Source organism: Canis lupus, chromosome 2 (assembly GCF_003254725.2).
Source record: "Canis lupus dingo isolate Sandy chromosome 2, ASM325472v2, whole genome shotgun sequence".
NCBI lineage: Eukaryota > Metazoa > Chordata > Mammalia > Carnivora > Canidae > Canis > Canis lupus.
In genome coordinates, this window is record NC_064244.1 from 60145839 (window position 1) to 60170720 (window position 24882).

Sequence of the window (24882 nt, forward strand, 5' to 3'; positions counted from 1 at the left end):
TAGTGCTCTGAGCCCCTGGCTTCTCCGCAATGGGAATGTCGCCCATGAGCCCTGGGCTGGGCTATTTCCTTCTTCACCACCATAGATTCAGGACCACCACCCCCTTTTCCCCATAGCGAACACCCAGCTCTGCCTGGGTTCTTCTGTTCTCAGGGCAGTAGGCCCAGTTACCATCCCGTGTGTTTCTGGGGAGGCTCCTCTGGCTGCGTCTGAGGACCCTATCTGTTCCGGTCCCTGAGAACTCTCCCTACTGAAGAAAAAGGAAACAGGAGTTTAATTCCTAGCAGGGCACTCCCTCCAAAGATGGGTGGCAGTGTAAATTACGGTAATGAGGGCCTGCCTTACGAGTTGCAGAGGAATTTATACCTCTCAAGTAAGCATACCGTCGCCATTCTGCCCAAAATACCACTTCCACTTTCCCTATATTTCACCATTAGGGATGCATTCCTTTGTGTTGACCAGATGCAGTATTAAGATACAGATGAGTGGGGAGATTGGGGGAGGTCCATAAGTCATGCATTCACCCGTGTAAAGGGGAGGAGGCTATGGATCAGTAGTTCTCAACCCTGGTGTATATTAGAATTATCTGGGCCACACTCCTGAATAATTGAAATTAAGTCTCTAGAGACAGGGCCCAGGCATCTGTAGTTAGCGAAAGCTGCCCAGGTCCTTCTGCTGCTATGCAAGTACCAACAACTGCTGCCATGGGCAAATCTTCACAAAATATACTAGGGGTCACCCAGTAGATGGCTTGCGCTTTGCAGGTTGAAGCCAAAGGAGAAGCCAGCCACTGTTCAGCTGGGGCCATACCAGATTCTCATGGCTGAGCTCTCTCAGCTGGCAGGGGCCCTTGGCCAGGTATGAGATGGATCCCCTGGCCTACTGGGGCCTTCCCAACATTCCCAGCATAGGGGCAGGAGCAAAGGACTCTGGGTTATATGGGGGAAAGAGAAGAATTTACTGATAAATGAGCAGGACACGCAACCAGAACCCTGAGCAGCAAGCTCCCTTCTCTGGCAGGAGGGGAACATTCTAACTCAGAAATCAGGAGCAAGCACCCCGTGCATTTCAGTGTAACACATACCCTGGTCCCGCTGCCTCAGCAGCAGCCTGCCTTGAGGGATCCAGGGGAAATGAAAATTAATGGGGTGGGGAAGGTAATCAGCAGTGAGTCCCACTTTTGTTAATAACCACCCTCCATCACGGGTAGAATGAGACAGAGCGTCCATTTGAGGCCAGGGTCACCTTGGGAGAAGAGGGTGGGAGCCTTGGAGGGGGTCTTCCTCCGGCCGGGGCCTCCCCAGGTCACAGAAGATGGTCCCAGCAACACACTGGCCCTCTGGAGCTTCTGGGCCCCGAGTGTGCTTTGAAGAGGGGCTCCAAGGGCTCCAAGAGAAAGGTCCCCGGCCCGCGGGGGGTGCCTCCCAGGCCTGCCTTTGCTGAGTGGTCGTGCCCACCACCGCTCTGCTTTTGTCCCTGAGACACTGCACTCCCGGGTCGCTGACCCCACCACGTCTAGCCCCTGCTGCTTCACCGCCACTGACACAGTCACCCTGAAAGACAGAGACACTTTGCGGTTGAAGGTCCTGCCAGCAGGAGGGCAGTCCCCAGCCTCTGAGTCTCTGAGCCCAGCCCCGCCGCCCCCATGGTACCTTCCCGATGCCACCCACCCCGCCCTGCCCTGCACCTAGAAATCACCAGGGCCTATAGACAAACTGCTCTCCCAAGTTAGCTCTTTGTTTCCAAAGCCATTTTCATCTCCCATCTGCTTGCTCAGCCTCCCCCGCCAGCACCGTGCTGCTCGGATGGGGAAGATGGGTGCAGGAGCCCAGATCGCAGGGCTTTGGCCTGTGCTGCTGGGCCCTGGGAACCCTGCCACGTGGCTGATGTCGCTGGGGGGAGACCCCGCAGGTCAGCAGGGCAACGGAGCCATCTCAGCCATTTCCCATATGCCAGGCACTGGAACGAGCCACATGGATATAGCACCTCACTAATTCAGCCCCACGAGCCAGTCAGGTCAGCGCGGTACAGTGGGGTTAAAGCTTGGATTCTGGAACCTGGCTTTCTGGCTTCAAATCCCTGCTCTGCCACTTACTAGCTGTGTGACCTGGGGCAAGGGACCAATCTCTCTGGGTCTCAAATGCCTGCAGCTGATCTGTCAGTGGAGTGCCAAGAAGGCCGCATACATAAAGAGCACTTAAAAACAAAGTCAAGGGTTGCTGCAGGGGAGGGGGGTGGCAGGGCCAGGGTAACCTGGCTGATGGGCATTAAAGAAGGGGGCCTTGATGGAATGAGCACTGGGTGTTCTAGGCGACTGCTGAATCACTAAACTCTACCTCTGAAACTAATGATACACATTTTTTTAAAATTTAAATTCTGTATTAACAAAAAATAAAAATAAATAAAAAATTGAAAATTTGAAAAACAAAAAGAAAAAAGAAACCAAAAACTTTTTAATTTAAAAATAATAAATAAAATAAATAAAATAAATAATAATAAAAATAAATAAAATTCACAATTTTTAAAAATAAAAATAAATGTGAAATGAATCTTTAAAATAAAAATTTTTTAAATAAAAAATAACTAAAAGTATCAAATTTTAAAAATTAAATAAAAAATAAAATAAAAATTCAGAAATTCTTAAAAATAAGTAATAGACACTAAGGAAAAACAATAAATAAATAAATAAATAAATAAATAAATAAATAAATAAATATTAAAAAATAAAACAAAGTCAAGTGTGTTAGTCTGGTCAGGCTGCCATAATAAACACACAGAGACCCATGGCTTACACAACAGAAGTTTATTTCTCACAGTCTAGAGGCTAGAAGTCCAAAATTAACTTTGCTGGCTGATTCGGTTCCCAGTGAACTTACACTTACAGAAAGAAGCCAAAGAAAGGACAGCACAACTTGAGAGAGGCTGAGAGACAGAGTCCCAGTGACTTTGTTTAAGCTCCTGGATATAGCTGTGCCTGAAGCCAGAGTTGTGAGATTGAGCCCTGAGATCATGCTAGACCTGAGCCCTGCTTAAGACGCTCTTTCTCCCTCTCCATCTGCCCCTTCCCCCTTTTCTCACTCTCAAAAATAAGTAAACAAATAAATAAATAAGCACATATGTACATACATAAATAAATAAATTTGTAAAATAGAGTGAAGAAACAGAAATTAGAAATTCTAAATAGGTCAGAGGCACTCAGGAGCCAGCTTGGAAATGACAGTCTTACCGTCTCCCTCTGTCATGCGGAGCCCTAGCATCAGCCAGAGGTGTATTCTAAACACGGTGGAGCGCTCCCCAAATAAATGTGGCCACTGGTCAGGCTGGGCCAGAAAAGACGATGGGATTTTCAACATCGCAGTTTGGAGGCACTGGGCTCTTCAGCGCCCAGAAATCAATGCACTATCACAGGGAGCCTCCATTTGAGAGGCACATGGCACTGATTGGGGGTGAGTCGGGCTGCAGATAGGTCAGGCAGGCCTGAATGAGCTCCTGGCGGTGTGCACACCAGAGCAGGCTGGGTGCGAATGCTTGATTCCAAGCAGCTAATGAGTCAGGGGTCAGTGGGTAGTTAGAATGGAGAACGGCCCCTCTCGGCCCCCAAGCTCCACTCTGGGCCAGGGGCAGGACAGGAGCAGATGACCCAGGGCAGGTCTGGGCCCCACAAGGATCTGGAGCCTTCACCCACTCAAGGGAAGAGGAGTTTAAGGCTGAGGGTCAGGGCCCCTGTGGAGACTGAGAGGAGGGGTCCCCCCCCCACACACACACACACAATACCCTTGCCCCTGAGTCTGTGGGGGAGGAGAATCAGAGTGAGACCCCTTGGCCATGGTAGCCCCACCCCTAACCCCAATCAGAAGTAACTCCTGCAAGGAGGACCTGATGGCTAAATTCAGCGCATCTGGAGATACCGCTACTAGGACCGAAGACAGGGTGGGGATGCAAGCAAAGGCAGGAAGACAGCTGAGGCGGGTGTGAGCACCAGCCTGAGTAATGGATTGGGCCTCAGAGAGTGAGGGGTTCATTAGCAGGGCAAAGCCCAGGCCCCCTCGGAAGAGCGGCCGGGTCGCTGCTCAAGCACTGCTCCCGGATCCCTCGCAAGCCGGATCAGCCCAGCTCTGCAGGATGGGAGGGAGGGCGGCCGGGGCTGCCCCCCTCATCACGGGCCACCAGAACGCGTTGGCTCCCGGTTCCACTTGGCTCCTTGAATACCCGAAAGGCACAGCCTGGGCCCATCAGGGCTCCTGGGTGACCAGCAACGGAGACCAACCCTGGCTGGCGAGCTCGGAGGGGCACTGTCTGGAAGGCTGTGGGGCAGCTCTCGGAATCAGAAAGGGCTCAGTGCTAGGCTCAAAAAGGCAGAGGAGAGGGACCCGGGGGAGGCGGGCAGGAGCCCGTACAGAGCCCCCTCGGTTCAGAACTCAGCCCCAGCCATTTTTCATCCTGAGAGAGTGAATGCGAATGGCTGACCTCCGGGCGCGGGCTCACCCATTGGCCAGAAGGGAGGGGCGGTGTCAAAGCCCGGGAGAATCTCATTGGCTGAACTCGAGCCGCTGCCCCACCCATTGGCCAAGCACCTTGATTGACAGTTCTGCCAAGAGCCGCCAGTGGGAGGGGAGCGGCCAGTCCCCGGAAGTAACGCTGGAGGTCTTACCGGAAGTGGAGGGAAGCGGGAGGACCAGTGGACCTGGGAGACGAAGGAAACCCCGAGTGGCCGTCGCAAGGTCAGCAACGCCAGGATCGGAGAGGCCGTTTTCCTGACGCTTCCAATTTACTCCGAATCTACTCGTGCTCCATCAGGTGGTCAGAAAGCATCCCTCCAGTGCCGACGCCCACGCCGTAGGGGAGCGGTCAGGAGGAGCCCCTGCTGGAGCTGCGGTCGCGGGCCTCACCTTGGGCGGGTCAGTGGCCCAGACGGGGTGCTCCCGCCATGGCTTCTCGCCCACCGCGGCCGCACCAGGCGGTGACTCTGGATGAGGACACAGGCTCGCCACGGACTCGCCCACCGCGGCCGCAGCGCCAAAGCCCGGGGTTGACGGTGATGCCGCGCGGATTCCCGGGGCAGGGTGGGCCCGGCGGTGGGCGACAGTGAGGAGGAGGAGGAGGAGGAGGAGGAGGAGGAGGAGGAGGAGGAGACGACCGTGTGGGGGGACTCAAGGAGCCGCCACGCTGAAGAAGGAAACCCAGGCCTGCAGTCAGGTTGTGTCTCATCCCAGGAGTGACCACAAAGCCCAGGCGCCACTTGGCGGATGTCCCTGCTGAGCCCGGGACGGAGGGGCTGGCAGATTCACAGCTGTGTGTGCCCAGGTAGCATCACGGAGTTCTCTGACCGACCTCTGGCTTCCCCTACCCTCCACCGGGTATCTTAAAACACAAGAGCCAAAATCAGGGAAAGCAGAGTGGATTTCCCATTTATTGAGCACCTCCTAAGGGCCGGGTGCTTTTCCTACAGCATCCCTAAGTCTCGGGACAACCCTGAGAGATGGACATGCTGGCTGGCTCCACCTTACAGTCCAGGAGACGGAGGCTCAGGAAGATGAGCTGCGATCGGTGCCCAGGAGCAGCTAATAACCAAAATCCTGGCTGGAGGGCACGTGGGTGGAGGGGCGAACGGCTGCCAAGGAGCCCACTTTTCCTTCCTCCGCTGGCACAGGGACCAGTGGCACTGGGTGGCCCTGCCGCGTCTGCTGGGCACAGGATCCGTGAGCCCTGGACACCTGCCCTCGCTAAGTTATGGCCTCGCTTAACCAAAGTTTGTCAAAGGGCAACCCTGAGAGAAGAAACAGACTTATCTTGCCAGAGCCCTGCTAAAATCCCAATAAGCCCGTTGCGAGCTAGAGATTGAAGTGCGATTTTGGCATCTCTCCTCTGGTGTGGAAAGAGCTTACACTGAGTCATATTTCAAAAAGGCACAACTGACACAGTATAATCTCTGGTCTTAACTCCCCCTGACCTTGAGAGAGCAGCAATAAAGCGCAGGGGCTGCGGGGCTGGGAGGAAGGCGGGCCGCCAGGAGAATCTCATCAGGCCCAGGCCCTGGCCCTGGCAGCGATGCCACGTCGCCGCAGGGGAGCAGTGGGGCCTCTCCTGCCATCCCCAGGCAGGGACAAAGCTCCCAGCCACGGAGGGGCAGCCACCTCCTCCTGGAGCCCCAGCGCCTCCCTGACTCAAGCCCCCTCGCCAGCCACTCCCAGGACTCACCGCCACCTCCTCTCCTCCTCCTCCTCCTCCTCCTCCTCCTCCTCCTCCTCCTCCTCCTCCTCCTCCTCCTCCTCCTCCTCCTCCTCGTCTTCCCCTTCCCACCCCTTTCTCTCTCCCAGTGACAATAATGAAGCTGAAAATGTCGCCAGAAAAGGCATCGATCTGTTTATCTATCACTCGCTAATCAAAAGTTTCCTGCCTCCTGTTAAAATACCAATGATTTCCTTTGCGAAATCAAACAGGTCTGTTCTCAGAGACGGGAGCGCGTCAGTGGAGACAGTTTAATTACCGCCCGTGATGCCTCTTCCCTGAATACCAATCTTTCCTAAGTTACATGATGAACACACTTTAGGGGAAGAATTAAATCAAAAAGCAGGAACTGACTAATGGTGGGCCGTCTCCCGTGGAATCGGGCTTCCCTGTTACTCGCTCTGTCCTCTCCCCGAGGCCCCTGTGATGCCAAGCACCCCACCCTAGGGAATCCCAGTACAGTGCAGGGGGGCCTACTGTTACATCCCCAGCCCCCTTGACACACAATAAACGCAAGGCTGAAGCCTGGGGGCGTTAGAGGCAAAGCCTGGTGCTCCATTCCAGTCCTGGTTCTGGCCATTTAATTTCTAGGAGCCTCAGTTTTCCTGCATGTAAAATGGGCATAGTGAATACCCACATCAAAGGCTGCCGTGAAGATTAAATCGAACGCAACAAGCCCAACCTTGATCATACGAGAGGTCAATTAATGAGAGTGGTTATTAGCATCTCATTATAACATTAATTAGAACATTAAATGTAACTGTAAGCAGATGTTTTTCATAGATTGATATCATATTCATATAAAATATGTGACTGCAGTTTTCTGTTAAGTAGGAACATGTTCCGTGTTTTTGGTCAGCTTAATATTTTTCTGTACCTCCTACTTTCCTATCGTCAGATGTTACTTTCACAATAAAGAAATTATTTAAAAACATATATGACCACACACTGATAGGTTTTTATGATTTTAGAATGTTGTTATAAAATGTAATTAGCACGGGGGCCTGGGTGGCTCAGTCGGTGAAGTGCTTGCCTTTGGCCCAGGTCACGATCCCAGGGTCTGGAATTGGGCCCCATGTTGGGCTCCCTGCTCAGCGGGGAGTCTGCCTCTCCCTCTGCCGCTCCCCCTGCCCCCAACTCATGCTCTCTCTCTCGCTCTCTCTGTCTCAAATACATCTTTTTAAAAATTTAAAAAATAAAAATATAAGAAGTAGTCAGCCTCCTTTATCTCCTTTATTCTTTATGAATTATTACAGACACAGGGAACAGCATACACCAGCGCACGTAAGCACTGCTCCTTCCCTGACTGCCTCCTGATGAGAGGAAGAAGCACAGTCACTTATACGATGTTCAAACCTCCCTCACCCCTCTCGCTGTCACCTCAGTGTGCCTCGATGAGCCTTTTCACCTCCACGTCGTCCTTCAGAAGGGTGAGCATGTCCACACCACCAAAGGGCTTGCTCCCCAGGCTCACCCAGAGTGCTGGCAGGGGGGTCCCTCTCCTGCTGATAAGCTCCTTTTGACAGGAAGAAATGACTACAACGTGACACCATTTATGGAAAAGAATAGACACACAGTTTTCAGATTTTATATTCTCAAAGAAAAATGATAACATTATGTATAAAAATAAAAATAATTCCCCTCTTCTGTCTGGAAAAATGGTAAGGCCCACGGCCCTCACATCCTTCCACCACCATTCCCACGTCTCCATTTCTTTCTCACACGCAGGTGTGTGCACACGTGTGCTCACACACGCACACGTGCGCGCACACACACACACACACGGCTCTCTTCCTGTCCTGATAATCTCCCACCTTCTTGTGTGGATGGAAGCCGGGTTTCCCCTGCCATTCATCACACCCCCCACTGATGCCACTCTGGACTCCCGCATCAGGGGACCAGCTGCAAGCCATGTCCCCAAATTGCTGACTCTGACCTTTCCTGGCCAGTGACCTCAGGAAGCATCCAAGCATTTGGAAATGAAGCCTGCCGGGCCCAAAAAGGAAGTCAGGTTTAGCCCTGGTGGGGGTGGGGGTGGGGCTTTCTGGGCTGGTTCCCCCAAAAGGCTTATCCCTGGGGCAGCTTCTTGACTTCCATCCTGCCCAGTGTCATGAGTGATGCCAGGAGGAGAGAAGGGATGCCCTTCAGGCTCTCCCAGCTCTCTCTGGGCACTTGCTGTCGGATTCTCTTCCCATCAGAATGCAGCTGGCAGGAAACTGAGGCTCAACTAGCTTATTCCCTGCCCCCCCTGAGCCTCCAACAGAAGCTAGATGCAGGCTTCCTTTAGAGCTTTGACCCAGGAGATCCCAAAGCGCCACGTACAAGAATAAGGAAGAAGACACTTTCCTGAGACTCTACCAGAAGATTCTAGAAGAGACTAAAATGTACCACACAATTTAACAGATATGCCTCGAGGGCTGGCCCCCGGAGGTGCATTACCTGACTGTGGACCACAGGCAGCGGTGACCAAGGCAGGTCTCCACCCTCAGGAGGCACACAGCCCTGCATGGACACCAGCGCCACTGCTGGCAGCTATGGCCCCAGGCTGGGAAGTCCTGTGGTGGGCAGGCCAGCCGTTTGGGGGCAGAGAGGGAGTTTTCAGCAATCAGGTGAGGCTTGGGGGGTGGGGGCTGGGAAGGGTGTGCAAGGGTGGAGGGCAGGCAGGGCACGTGGCCCAGGGCCTGGGGAGCCCATGTGGAAGAGCTACTCCTGAGGTCACTGGGGGAGCCATCGGGCAGCTCTGAACACAGCAGTGATGTGACCCTATCCCCACCTCACCTTGGCCCCATGTGGTATTTAAGAAATGCCCCCAGGAGGCTGATGGTTTGGTCCTGTGATTAGGAGTGGCTGGCATCCCTGCCTGTGACCAGTGACCAGCACTAAACCAGTGTCGCCCTGGGGCGGGGGCGGGGGGGGAGGCACTGGGTGCAGGCTTGTGGTGGGCCTCCACTTCTGGCCTCCATCCCTGCCTCCCTCTCTGCGTCCCCTTCCTCTCCATGTGTCCTCTCTCCCTCCCTCCACCCCGTTTTCTGCTCTCCCCTCATTTCTGCCCCTCCTCTTTCCCCGCCTCCCTGGACAGGTCCCCACCCACCTTCTGAGCACCACCAGCCTGGAGAGCAAGCGGCATGTCATTTATTTTTGTGGGCTCTTCTCACTGTTGGCACACACACAATTCCCACCCAGCTCATAATGTAAATATGACCTTTCTGATATTCATTATCAATTAAAGGAACAAATCTCCTTCTTTGAGCAGCACAAGAGACCTTTCCAGCCAAAGAGCACAAAAGGACCCCTCGGGCTGGCTTCCATCTCCATCCCATCCCCGGGCGCTGTGTGGGTGGGGTGGGTGGGGAGGCAGGGCAGGGCAGTCAGACAAATAGAAACAAACGTGGGTGGGAAGTCCCTGGGAAGTCAATGCTGCAATTGCCTGGGACCCCCAGCATCACAGAGGCTCCAAGGCAAGTGGGCTCCCCAGTTCCTTACCCTTCTTCCCCTGCTGGGTCCCCGCGGGAGGACACAGGCCCCCCACAACCCCCCTGAGCTGCAGCCACCAGAGCTCCAGCTTCTCAGGGGTCCCCTCCCACCCATGGCCAGGGCCTGATCTCAGCCCATGGGAGGAGCAGTTTCCAGGGCCTGCACCCTGGCACCTTGTGGAAAAAAGAAGAGTTTTCACATTTTATATAGATTTGTTTACAGAAAGTCGTTTTGCAAGGAGGTATACTTTCTCCCCTAGGCCCACGGTGCCCCAGCAACCCTTCATCCCTTTTGTTATTCATCCTTCCTCCTCCTCTTCCTCCCCCTCCTAGTCATTGTGTTCTGGAAGCACCCTCACAGCTCCCTCCCAACAGCGTTTCCCAGTTTCCTGCAGGAGCCAAACAAAAGCCTCGAAGGAGCTCAGAAGCTGTGGGAGCCAGCGCTGGGCCCTTCCCCTCCGGTGCCCCCCAGAGGACTCCTGCTCGCTGCTGTGTGGTCAGGGCAGCTCACCTGCAGCTCTGAGGAGGGGCTGGGGCCCCAGGCAGCTGAGAGAGAGAGAGAGAGAGAGAGAGAGAGCGCACCAAGCGAGGGGCAGGACGCCTGCCTAGGACGGTTTCAGGAAGGCGGCCTCAGAGCAACAGTCCTGCGCACACCCCAGCCCTCTCCTGCGGCTGCACCCCCAGCGCCTCATCCCAGATCCCCCCAGAGCCCCAGGCCCACACACCACCGCCCAGGACGAAAACCCCGACCCCCGGTCGCCTGTTGCTGTCACAGCCCGGGCCTAATTGCCGGTTAGAGAGGGGCGGCAATCCGGACCAGGCCGTGCGGCTGGCTGGGCTAACCACACCCGTCTGGGGCGCCTGGGGACCATGCTGTGTGCATTAGAGGCTCCGGGTCGCACAAACGGCATTGGGCACGGTGGTTGCCCAAGTCTGGTTCCCATTCCTAGAGCAGCGTGCCCACCAGCAGCCAGATTCCGACGGGGAGGCGGAGGGCAGTCTGCCAGCGGGCGGTGGAAGGCACAGTTGGAAAGCCGGGGCGACACAAAGCCAGGGGAGGTAGGGGTAGGGGGGAGAGAGGGAGAGGGCAAGAGGAGACCCAACACCCCCAAAAGGTTAGGTGGTTTGGCTTCCGTGTCAGAAACGTCCTGACCTGGAGCCCACTTTGTCTCCCTATTCGCTCCTGACAAGTGGATTCTCCAAGTTCAGTCCAAGGAGAAGAGGCAACAACAGCTCATGACCTTGAGTCAGAATCTGTTCTGTACTCTCCGAGGCCACAGCAGCAGGGGACACAGGGTGCTCATCCCACATCCCTTTCCAGATGATAGGCAAGCCAGGTCCACGCAGGCCTTCACTAGCTGCCCTCTAGAAAGAGCCAAGGCTCCCTTGGGGGCCTGCCCGCAGCCCGGGGCAGGCCAGGAACCCTTCCTCAGGCCTCTGCCCGCCTTCCCTCGGGGGCCAGGTGCACTCTGGTGACACCACAAGGCTGCCGGGGGTACTGCGGAGGGGAAACCCGGACTGGGCTCAAGAGGGGCACACAGACAGCACCTAGAGGGTACACACACACACACGTATTCACATATGCATACACCTGCGTGCGTGCACACACATGCACACACACACGCCCACATGCATATGCACACACACCCATACACACACTCACGTGCACACTTGCATACACATGCACTGCACAGGAGTGCGCATGTACCCAAGAGAACAGCGTGTGACCCACACATTTGCCAACATAGCATGGGCCCCTCTGTCTGGCCACATCTCCCCTCCCAACAGCCTTGGTTGACTTAAAATGTGACCCAATTTTGGGAGCTGGCAATAGGAAAGGGACTCCAGAAAGCGTCTCCTACATCATCCTGCCTCAGGGCACGACTGTTCTCTAAGCCACCTACCTGCTCACTGTCCCTTTACAACCCCTGGGTCTCCTGCCATCAGGGTATGTCCCAGATTTAGAAAACGAAGAATGGGAACATCCCATTCTTCAACCCATGTTCCCATTGGATGGGAACATCCAATGTACCCCTTACCAGGAATTTAATCGATGGGTATGCCAGGCATTTTTCCAGATTTTATTCATTGCAGCATTACTTATACCAGCAAAATAACTGGAAACCACCTTATCATCCATCACCAGGGCCGGGCTGAGTACAAGGTCGTGTATCCAAGACATGACAATCAAGTATCGACTAGGGTAACAGGGATGGTGAGACTCAGCCCTTATCCCCATGGAGCTCGTAGGCCACTGGTGACATCTGCATGTGGCCACTGGTGGCTGCCCTCACCCAGAGGCACAGCCATATCCACATGGGGCCTGTGGCAGCCAGGATGGAGCAACAGTGGGGAGCTCTCCCGGGTTAGGAATACAGTATCAGCAGCAGCATGGAACAATCATTGTGCCGGCTCCCTTTCCGCCTTGCTGGGATGAAACATGCCTTCAGCTGAAAGTTCAGCTACCATTACAAGCTTCCCCGCTGAAGGGAGCATGGCAGCCCAGACAGGGGCCAGGAAGGAGTCACTTTAGCAATTACATTTGCTATCCATTGTATCTATATCATTAACCTCATTAACCTCGGGGCAATTTTTAAGCCCAAAACATTGTGGCTTAAATAAACAAGAAGCATGTATTATCTGGCACAGTGTCTCTAGGTCAAGAATCTGAGAGCAGGGACTGAGAGCCGCCCTGGCCCAGGGGCTCCTCATCTGGCTGCAGTCAGGATGCCAGCCGGGATCGTGCTCATCAGAAGGCTTGACGGGGCTTGGAAAATCCATTTCCGAGGTGGGCATGGATGCAGCTGTGGACAGGAGGCCCCAGTGCCTTCCCCCTCGAGCTGCTTGAGCTTCCTCACACAATGGCAGCTGCTGTCTCCAGAGCACGTGGCCCCAGTAAAAGTAAGCTGAAAGCCACAGTGTCTTGCGTGCCCTGACCTTGAGGCGGCAACCATCATTTGCACAGTATTGTATTGGTTACTTGTCCTTTCTATTTAGTATGCAAGGGAACTACTCAAGGGATGACTACCAGGAGGTAGGGCTCACTGGGAGGGCCATCTTGGAGGTTGGTTAGCACGGTAAATAATATTCAGATTTGGCAACCCTGAGCGCCACCACCCTGATCTGCCCCACCCTACCCCTGGTCTCTGGTCCCCTCATCTGTCCCACAAATGTTCCCACTTGCAATCATCTCTCAAGTTTCCTTTGGAAAGGAAGAGATTGTAAATTGATTTGTTCATTTATTGAAATAGTACCCCCCCCCCAAAAAAAAGAAATAGTACCCATACTATTGTTCTGCATAGAAGGCCCTCATACCCTCTCCCATCTCGTGTCTACTGCGTCCCTTTCACACCCTATGTTCCTGCTAACTTCTATGACCTAAAAATCCCTAAATGTGGATGCTCACACCTGCTCCCTGCAGGCTGTATGTTTTAAAAATAGCTGTGTGACCTTTGATAGGTTTCTTGACCTCTCTGGGCTTCCCTTTCTTTATCTGTAAAATGAGGTGACTAAAAGTACCCGCCTCTCTGGGAATAAAGTGAAATAACACATGTCAAGTACTTAGGACAGCACCCGGCTTGGAGTAAGCACTATTAATATTCTCATTGTTGTGACCCTGTCAACACCTTATCCTCCCCTGGGAACCCCCTCTTCTTTTTAAAAAAAAAAATATTTTATTTATTCATTTGTGAGAGACACACAAGAGAGGCAGAGACATAAGTGGAGGGAGAAGCAGGCTCCCCATGGGGAACTGGATACGGGACTTGATCCTGGGACTCTGGGATCACACCCTGAGCCCAAGGCAGATGCTCAACTGCTGAGCCACCCAACCCTCTTTTCAACTCCACTTACCAGCATCCTACTACTCCTTTCCATAAAGCCCCCCTGGATCTCCTCACCATCTCTGCCAGAAATGAATCTCCAGTCCCCTGCACTAGTGGAGCCCATTCCTGCCTTCCTCAGCCTGGTGACATTCTGTCTGGTGACACCCAGCTCTTCACCCTCTCAATCCCACCCCACCCCCACCCCACCCACAGCTTAAATGCCAGCTCCTTGAGACTCCCCCAAGCCTCCAGCACACAGTGGGGGTGAGTGGGAGTCCCCCTCCCGGAGGATCAGTGAACAGGTGTTGAAGAAGACCTAGGAGAAATGAATGAGCAGAGACAAGTGGGGCACACCTGAATCTCTGCAAGATGAGACTTTGATGCTGCTTCCTTTTTTCCAGAGCCTGCTTTCTCAGCTACAAAAGATAACTTTAAACTTTTTTGAGTGCACCATTCAATAGCATCAGGTATATTACATTGTTGTGCAACCATCACCACCATCCTTCTCCATAAACCTTTCATCTTCCCAAACAGGACTCTGTCCCTATCAGACAGTAAGTCCCCATTCTCCCCCCACATTTCTACTTTCTTTTTCCATGAACTCAACTCTGCTGTGTGCCTCATAAGTGGAATCAAATAATATTTGTCCTTTGTGTCTAGCTTATTTTTCTTGGCATTCTGTTTCAAGGTTGTTGTAGCACATACCTGAGTTTCCTACCTTTTTAAGGTTGAATAATACTCCTCTGTGTGTTTGTATCACATTGTATTGATCCGCTTATTCATTGATGGACTTTGGAGCTGCTTCTACCTTTCAGTTACTGTGAATAATGCTGCTATGAACATGGGGTGTATGGATATCCGTCCCAGCCCCAGCTTTCAACTCCTTTGGATGAACACCCAGACCAGAATGGAATTGCTGGATCATATGGTAAGTCTACGTTTACTTTTTTTGAGGCATGCCACACTGTTTTCCACAGCAGCTGCACCACTGTATACTCCTGCTGGCAATGCACAAGAGCTCCAATCTCTGCACATTCTCACCAGCACCTGGTGTTTTCTGCTTTGTTTCATTTTCTGTTTTTTAATAGCCATCTTCGTGGATAAGAAGTGCTTAAGTCTTATCCTCTTATGGCTCTTGCCATTATTGGCCAAGAAAAACTTCTTGGTGCCCGGAACATAGTAACTACTCCATGAATGCTGGTAACTTCCATTATGTAATGCTTTGGCTCATGGGACTGTCCCTGGGAGGGAAGGACACTAAAGGCCAGTCATTGGCTCAAGAGGCAAAGACTCCATTTGGCTTTGCACCCAAAGCCAGATTCCAAAGTGTTAACCAGCACCAGCTCTGTCATCTTTCCTTTCGCCCCTTTGCTAGGTGACTCACATACCACACATCTGCCTCTATTTGTGGCCTTGGTCTCTTCTGTTCCCTAACGACCCCTTGAAGAGAAGTAAGTGACCTCACTAAATGTAGTGATGGGAGTGACCTAGGAATCAAGGGGTCCCTGGCCAGAGCTCTCAGAGACAAGTTGCTGAGGGATCAGCTTGGGTTCAGTGTTCCACAAGGAAGCAAAGGGTCTCTCCCAAGACCAGTTTATGAAGCACAGTTTCAGAGGCTGGTGAGTCCAGGTCATAGTCACTCTGCTTTGCTTGGTGCCCTAAACTGTGTCAGAGAGCTGCAAAAGCTCTCTCCTTTTGCATTCTTCTCTCCAGTTGAGCTGACCCTCCAGGGACACGCTCACTTGTCTCCTGGAAGCTCTCAAACAAGGGGCCACATGGTGCGGCGGCTAGATAAACCTAGGTTCTCATCCCAGATCTATCTCCTGCCAGCTGTGCCAACTGGATGAATTACTTCACCTTTCCTAATCTAGGTGAGGGGGAAGGGTGAGAACGTTCCATGCCCCACCCACCCCTTCACCCTCAGCCACAAGGGTAAAAATCTTGCCACATCTGCCACCCTGAGGTGCTACAACAGCTCTGCGCTTCATTTGGAGGGAAAATTCTCATGGACAGATTAGGATTTTCATCATAGAATCTATCCTCACAAAGATCCCCAGACCTGTTTACAGAAGGTGCTACACGAGGCAGAGTCCTCCTTTTCTAAGGACAGCAGAGCTACTTTCTTCATCTGGTTCAACTCAAAGCACTGCCTTCCAGCCAAACTCAGCTCCAGGAGTGGCCTTCCCTACTGCAACCCCAAAGGAGCATCTTCAAACGTACCAGAGTGATTGGGACTTGGATGTTTCTAGTTATTGTCAACAGTGTGATCAACATTTCCAGCTGAGGAGGGACCCCCAGCACATAAGTCAGACAGAAGAGCACCTGCTCCAGTTGAGATGGGAATTTGAGGGGTCACAGTAGGAAAGGGTGGTGATTGGGTGTAGAGAGTGATGTGTAGCTAAAATTGGTAACATGGTTTTGTTTCCACTCATTTTTTAAAAGATTTTATTTATTTATTCACAAGAGACACAGAGAGAGAGGCAGATACTCAGGCAGAGGGAGAAGAAGAGGGAGAAGCAGGCTTCCTTCAGGGAGCCTGATGCGGGACTTGATCCCAGGACCTCGGGATCACGACCTGAGCCAAAGGTAGGTGCTCAACCCCTGAGCCACGCAGGTGCCCCTGTTTCCAATTTTTTTAAGTAATCTCTATCCCTAATGTGGGGCTTGAACTCACAACTTTGAGATCAAGTATCTCATGCTCCCTGGAATAAGCCAGCTAGGCACCCCCTGTTTCCACTTCTTTAACAGGTATTTTTTATGTACTGCAAATGATACTGCTCGCCTTTTGTAGAATTCATGTATTTTCCTCTGAAATAATCTATTTAAATAAAAGAGTAATCCTTTGGATGGAAGGTATTAAGTAAATAACTATATAGTACTCAAAAGTGTCAAGATGGCCATCAAGATAGGGGTGTTTGGAGAAAGGGATCTAGCAGGCCAAGGATGATTACAAAGAGCGCCTTTACTTCTACACATTTGCTTCTGTCAAGTAATTAGTGCCAGTGATTATACAGAGTGGTTCGGGCTGTGCTGGGCTGTGCTATTGCTGTCTGCTGCCAACTCAGCACCACCACCAGCCATCTCCTTCCCAGGATTCCTGGGCAGCTGGGACTACATTTCCCAGAACCCCCTATGCAAGCAGGGTTGAAAACCTGTGAGAAGTTCGGAGGTGGGACCTGCAAGGTGGAAGAGAAGTCATTTTTCTTTGGAGGCAGTTGGCAGCCAAGTGCTTAAGATGATGTGGGGTTTAAGCAGCTTCCCAGAGAACTTCAAGAATGACTTACTTTGGTGCTACAGACTGAAGGAGTGAGGAGGAGCTTCCTAGATTTTAAGAATTGCAGGAACTTGCCGACAAACTCTTGAATAATCACTCACATATGTGCTAAAATGACATTATAGGAGCTCTGGAAATCAGTCAAAGATCCACAGCAACCTATCTCCAACCAAGAAAAAGTCACATTCAGCTGGTGGAAAATATGGTCTTTTTACTGGCCCTTGCCTGGCATTGCATGGTACAATTTAGGGGAAGAAGTAGCCTGATTCCCAGTTCCCTTCTAGAAATAAGCAAGAGCAGGGTGGACCTAATTTGCAATGCTCTAACCTGTGTGGGGGCTGCCAAAGGGATTCGCCTCCTGACCAGGAGCTCACGCTCATGCTCACGTAAGGATTCACAACCTGGATCTCAGGCAGGAAGTGGTAAATGTGGCTCAGGAAAATTCAAGAGGACTCCAGACCAGCAGACTCCTGACGCCAGCAATTATTGGTTGGGGAAGCAGGTAAGGTCTAAGAAGAAAGTGGAGACATTTAAAAGCAGTCACCTATATGGAGCAATACACAGGCCCAGGGGAGACCTATGTCCAGAAAAGCCCTGAGAAGACCTCAAACTTTCATGTGAGGCTGATCCCCAGGCTCGGTACTTGCCCTGCTGGTTGGTGAAGGTCCTGCCTGCCAGTCCACAAAGACTGGAAGAGGTGGCTGATTTTTTTAATACCCAATTTTAAACGAAGATCATGAAGTTTACAAAGAAACAGGAAAACACGGCCCACACAAAGGAACAAAATAGATCTCCAGACACAGTCCCTGAAAACACATGGGCATCAGACTTGCTAGGCAAAATCTTTACTTTTTTTAATGTTTGATACGCTTTAATTTTTACATATTATTTAATACATGCTATTTAATAAACATATTATTGATCTTACATTGTCCCCCCCCCAAGTTTGCTAATATAATCAAGCTATTAATTCGGTTTTTTCCTTTGTTAATTTGTGAGCTCTAACATGCTTTACCATTTCATAATGGTTGCCTCAACTTTCCAACACATAGGCCTCTACCATTATTTGAAAACATGATTTTTTCCCCTATGAGGATTTAAAGCTACACCAATATTTTTATTTAGAATATTTTCTTATTTACTTGGAATACTTTCATTTTTCTCCCTCTATTAAATTCATATTTTTTGATAAGGTCTTTAGAATGTGTTTACTTCTCTGCACTCTTTTTTTCTATCCATAACTCTTCTTTTTCTTTTTTTTTAATTTAAATTCAATTTGCCAACATATAACATTTAGTGCTCATCTCATCATGCGCCTTCCTTAATGCCAATTACCCAGTTACCGCATCACCCACCCCCTCTCCCCTTCAGCAACCCTGTTTGTTTCCCAGACTTAGGAGTCTCTTATGGTTTGTCTTCCTCTCTATTTTTTCCCCACTCAGTTGCCCTTCTTCCCTTATGGTCCCTTCCACTATTTCTTATATTCTACATATGAGTGAAGCCCTCTAATAATTGTATTTCTCCACCTGACTTATATCACTCAGCATAATGGGCAAAATCTTTAACAGAACTGTCTTAAACATCATTTTGTATGTCATAAGCACTATGAGTGTGCATGCCATGGCCTGATGTGCGTCTCCCTCAAACCTTATGACCTTGACACATTATCCATCTAACACACACACACACAAAAACCCTATCTGAAATAGGCTCTAACAGCTAAAAGAAAACACAAAGAACTAAAAGAAGTCAGGAAAATAATATGTGAACAAAATTTACACATGAACAAGAGACTGAAACTATTTTGAAAGAACCAAGAGGAAAATTAGAGGCTGAAAAATAGAGTAACTGGAAAATTTACTCATGCGGTTAAGAGAACAAGCAGAGGAAACAATCAGCAAACTTGAAGAGGAGTCATTTGAAATGATGAGTGTGAAGAGCAAAAAGAATGAAGAAAAGCAATAAGAACCAAAGGGACATATGAGATACCACTAAACAGGCTAACAGATGCATCATGGCAGTCCAGGAAGGAGAAGAGGGTAATAAAGGAGCAGAGAGGGATCCCTGGGTGGTGCAGCGGTTTGGCGCCTGCCTTTGGCCCAGGGCATGATCCTGGAGACCCAGGATCAAATCCCATGTCGGGCTCCCGGTGCATGGAGCCTGCTTCTCCCTCTGCCTGTGTCTCTGCCTCTCTCTCTCTCTCTGTGTGACTATCATAAATAAATAAAAAAAATAAAAAAATAAAATAAAGGAGCAGAGAGTTGAAGAAATAATGACCTCAAAGTCCCAAATTTTAGAAAATACATGGATCTACCTATCCAAGAATCTCAACAAACTTCCAAGTTTATTCAAGGAAAAATATGCATGCCCATTCGTCCAAAAATCTGGCTTCTGAGGAATTTTTCCATAAAGAAATATGATCATCTTAAACAGGAACATGGGTGGATAATCAGCTGCAAGTATTTGTCACAGCCATTTTGTAATTGTGAATAGCTGGAGCAACCTATACTTTCAACAAGGAGTTTGGGTAAATAAATCATATCTGTAAGATGGTACGTTGTGCAGCCATTACAAAATGTTGACAATGTCCACAATTGAACATAAAGAAAAGAGAGGGGCTTATAGGCATTCTAATTTTTGTAACGCAATATATATGTCTATATATGAAACAAGATTTGGAGAGATAGCCATGAAAGAAGGAATAGTAGGTTTTGTCTGAATGCATGGGATTAAGGATGTGCTTTTGTTTTCTTCATTTTGCTTCCGTTAAAAAAAAAAAAAACAACTATGAGAATAGCTAGGATAGAAAAGACAAAAAATAACAAGCATTGGCAAAAATATGGAGAAAAGGGAACCCCTGTACACCATTGGTGGGAACATAAATTGGTGCAGCTACTGTGGGAAACAGTATGGAGATTCCTCCAAAAATTAAAAATAGAACTACCATATGATTCAATACTTCCACTGCTGGGTATTTACCCAAAGGAAAACAGTAATTCAAAAAGATATGTGCATCCCGATGTTACTGCTGCTGTTATTTACAATAGCCAAGATATGGAAGCAACTGAAGTATCCATCGGTAGATGAAGGGATAAAGAAAATGTGGTATATGTATACAACGGAATATTATTCAGCCATAAAAAAGAATGAGATCCTGTCATTCGCAGCAACATGAATGGACCTAGAGGGCATTACACTAAGTGAAATAAATCAGACAGAAAAAGACAAATACTACATGATTTCCTTTATATATGAAATCCAAAACCCAAAACAAATGAACAAACAGAAAAACCCAAACAGACTCTTCAATAGAGAGAACAAATGGGTGGTTTCCCAGGGGGTGATGGAGGGAGGTAGGCAAAACAAGGGGATTAAGAGGTACCAACTTCCAGTTATAAAATAAATAAGTCATGGAGTTGAAAAGTACAATACAGGGAATCTAGCCAATAATACTGTAATAATGTCATATGGTGACAGATGGTGACTACACTCATCGTTATGAGCATTTTTTAAAAACTATTGGATTTATAATAAGAGATAAAGCCTTTCTTCAGAGAGTTAGAACAACTTATTTTAAGATTTGTGTGGAATCAGAAAGACCCCGAATAGCCAGGGGAATTTTAAAAAAGAAAATCATATCTGGGGGCATCACAATGCCAGATTTCAGGTTGTACTACAAAGCTGTGGTCATCAAGACAGTGTGGTACTGGCACAAAAACAGACACATAGATCAGTGGAACAGAATAGAGAACCCAGAAGTGGACCCTGAACTTTATGGTCAACTAATATTCGATAAAGGAGGAAAGACTATCCATTGGAAGAAAGACAGTCTCTTCAATAAATGGTGCTGGGAAAATTGGACATCCACATGCAGAAGAATGAAACTAGACCGCTCTCTTTCACCATACACAAAGATAAACTCAAAATGGATGAAAGATCTAAATGTGAGACAAGATTCCATCAAAATCCTAGAGAAGAACACAGGCAACACCCTTTTTGAACTCGGCCTCAGTAACTTCTTGCAAGATACATCCACGAAGGCAAAAGAAACAAAAGCAAAAATGAACTATTGGGACTTCATCAAGATAAGAAGCTTTTACACAGCAAAGGATACAGTCAACAAAACTAAAAGACAACCTACAGAATGGTGAGAATGGGGCAAATTAACAAGGCAGGAAACAACAAATGTTGGAGAGGATGCGGAGAAAAGGGAACCCTCTTACACTGTTGGTGGGAATGTGAACCGGTGCAGCCACTCTGGAAAACTGTGTGGAGGTTCCTCAAAGAGTTAAAAATAGACCTGCCCTACGACCCAACAATTGCACTATTGGGGATTTACCCCAAAGATACAGATGCAGTGAAACACCGGAACACCTGCACCCCGATGTTTATAGCAGCATTGGCCACGATAGCCAAACTGTGGAAGGAGCCTCGGTGTCCAACGAAAGATGAATGGATAAAGAAGATGTGGTTTATGTATACAATGGAATATTACTCAGCTATTAGAAATGACAAATACCCACCATTTGCTTCAACGTGGATGGAACTGGAGGGTATTATGCTGAGTGAAGTAAGTCAGTCGGAGAAGGACAAACATTATATGTTCTCATTCATTTGGGGAATATAAATAATAGTGAAAGGGAATATAAGGGAAGGGAGAAGAAATGTGTGGGAAATATCAGAAAGGGAGACAGAACGTAAAGACTGCTAACTCTGGGAAACGAACTAGGGGTGGTGGAAAGGGAGGAGGGCGGGGGGTGGGAGTGAATGGGTGACGGGCACTGGGGGTTATTCTGTATGTTAGTAAATTGAACACCAATAAAAAATTAAAAAATAATAATTAATTAAGAACAAAAAAAAAAAAGAGAGATAAAGCAGGCTATTTTAAAATGAGCCACATACCTAGGAAGTGTCAGAAGTGGGATTCGAACTTCTTTTGCTCCCAGTACACCATGCTGCCTTCTGTCCCAGCACCAAATGCCCTGCTGTTGAGTTTCCCTTCACTTAGAATGGCCTCTTTCCCAGGGGATGCCTCCCACCACAATGTCTCAATGAGGGCTCCCTTCATAATTTAAAGTGCTTTATCAGGCCTAGGGAGGATTTGTTAGCTGAGAAAACCTAAAGTTTCATCACTCGGTGGGCTTTCTAGTCTAAATTAGCTATTACAGAACCTAGCTTTTTGCTTCTGGACGCTAAACCTCAACCATCATTTCATTTCACCTGCAAATAAGAAAGCCACACACTCTGCAAGCCACACCTGCTCCATGCCCTCTTCAGACCTCCTTCACCAATCATGAGTGCAAGAGCCATGTATCAGGATGACCCAACGGTTAAAGCTGAATATTCTCATTTCTGACTTTGTCAAGGTATCTTCACAAATTTCCTCCTTAATTTACATAATTTCCCCTAGCATCGCCTTCCCCCAAGGGGCTTTGGATATCAAACATAAACAGGAAATACAAGTCAGTCCCCTCACCTTTGCCAAAGCCTAAATGAAATCAAATAAAAAAAGTAATAAAATAAAATGAATGATGATCATTACCTTGCCATGGCTATTTCAGAGTAACAAGGTCTGACAAGTATTAATTCACCATGCAGCCATATACATGCCCAGATTATATGATGCTATACTCACTTTCCAGTACCAGGGACTGAGATGTTTTCAACCCAAAGAATCTTTAGCCTTCAAGTTTAGGAACTTTGAACTGTGCAGTTTCTGCAAGGATAAAATTCCACCAGGAAAGGGATTCAGACAGAAGTCAACTGATGGATGGCTCCCCTCGGAATCTGCAGCTTTTAAAAATAAAATTGATCTCATCACAAATCCAGGAATACTTTGTCACCAAGAGTAGAAAACAGGACCACTGGAAAGCCATGTACTCACAAACGATGCTAAAGCCTCGAAATCACGAACTAGGGAATAGCAAAGAAGCCTATTTTATAGGTGAGGACAGATGTTTTCCTGGCACACTCTTTCAAGTTTCAAGAGAGCCCCAATGTCTAGAGCAGCAATGCCATTGGTTAGAAAACTCAGCTTGGGTTCAACAGGGCAATGAGGGTGATCTTCTCTGGGCCTGGGGTTTCCTAGGAAAGAGCTCGTCTTATACTAATAAGGCAGGAGCAACAAAAGTACACAGTCAACCTCTGGAAAAGAAGGAAAAATCAAGAAATGAAGGAAGCCCCAGGTTTCCAGGCAGAGGCTGAAGAATAGAGTCGACTCTCTGTAATACTACTAGTCGGGAGATACAAAATAGAAGGATCCAGAATCAAAGTCCTAAGAGTGTAATGTTCACTCACAAGAACTACTTTTGTATTCCTAGCAAACTACAACCTTACACTAAAACTTCTAAAAGGGAAAATGTGTAGGTCAAACCCATACCAAGGGAAAGCAAGAAAAAAAAAAAAGAAGAAAACAGGGTAGCGGGGGTGTTGTCATTGGACTCTTAGGGCATCAGGGTTTGTAGCTGCCAGCCTTTCCTTTTCAGGGGTTATTAAAATTTTTGAGATATATATATTATTTATATATAAAATATAAGTATATAAGGACCTATAATATATAAATATGTAAGTATATAATATGTAAGTATATGTAATATATAAATATATGTAAGTATATATAATATATATTCATAGTCCAAAATGTGAAAAGAAAATCATAAAATTAAAATTAATCGGGGTTTCATTAAAGTGTCTGCAAAACTTAATGTTATATCAACCTCATTAATGGCTAAGTTTAGCATTCATAAAAATTCCATTATGTTGGAAAACAGTTTGAAGGGTAGATATTTCTCCCTGTGCAGGGATTCCTAGGTGCAGCGATTGCCAAGAGATCTCAACCATCATAAACAAAACGGAGGTACTCAGAGCCCAAGCATTCCAAAGGCAAAACGATGTTTAAAAATCTTCTGGGCAATCGTAGCGAACGTGCGAGGTGGGTGCACCGCAATAGGAGTGTTGTGAGGCAGGGAGGGGTCTCGGAAGGTAAGGGTGCCTCCGCATCAAAGCAGCCCTGGCCCTGGGCCACCTCGGAGCCCGGGAGGCAGCAGCCAGGGGAACTGGCTCAGCAGCACCCCCACCCCAGTCCCTGGTCGGGTGGCCCTAGTGGCCCTAGTGCTGCCCGGCTCCCAGGCTCCCAGTGCCTCCCTGGCTAAGCTCCCACCTCTCTCTTAAGCTTCTATCACAACAACAGCCCCAGGGCCAGACCCCTAATTGTCAGCTTCTTCTAAGTGCCAGGAAAAAAACCCTCTCCAGTCCTCCTCCCCCCTCCCCAGCACAAGCCCAGGGGGTCAGGCAGGTTCAAAAGGTGAAATAAATGAATCTTTACACATTATAAGGACCCAAGCAACATTCTCTGTGGCATTAATGCCTGAAATGGCAGCAAGTAAAAGCAGGTGTGCTGGGCGCCCTGTCAGCTAATGACACTGATAAGCTTGCCATGCCCGGTTCTGCTTCATTTCAAACAGACTGCTGGAAAAAAAAAAGGAGGGGAAAGCCAGAGCAGAAATAATTGCGGGAGCTTCCAGTGAGCTCAGAGAGCCTGCAGGCAGAGACCAACGTGCCTGATTTCATCCTCTTCCTTTTATTTCTAGAACCTTAAACGTTCTGCTATTATAAAAGTCATCATGTCAGCCTTCTCCCCAGCCTCTCCGCTGCCCATTTTCAAATTGTATCAATTGGTAAGGCTTTTGGGCTGAAGGATTTTCATCTTGATTTATGGTTTCTGTGCTTTAGAGAGGAAGCAAGCCCCACTGACCTGATTCGAGCACGGAGGCCGCCGTCCTGGGCACGTGTCTATAATCGGATCCTCCCGAAAGCCGGGAGAAACCGGGCAAGGCTTGGTGTCTCTTGTTTCCCTTTTCTTTTCTTTTTTCCTTTCCTTTCCTTCCTTCCTTTTTCTCTCTCTTTCTTTTTTAAAAATACTATTATTAGGAGAGCAAATGGCAGGTGAACAGCACTGTCATCAATCTCCAGCTCAAGTGGGTGAAGGGTAGTCTTTGATCCTTAGCAGTGATTTGGCGGGGTTGGGGGGCAGGCTCTCGGTTCTTCAGGGTACTGATGACCACTGGCTTGGGCACCCGGACCC

General features: G+C 48.9%; 1 pseudogene; it reads left to right on the forward strand.

Annotated features, from left to right (window-relative positions):
- Positions 1 to 18380: 18380 nt before the first annotated feature.
- LOC112660696 (small nucleolar RNA U13) lies at positions 18381 to 18477 on the forward strand (annotated as a pseudogene).
- Positions 18478 to 24882: the final 6405 nt, after the last annotated feature.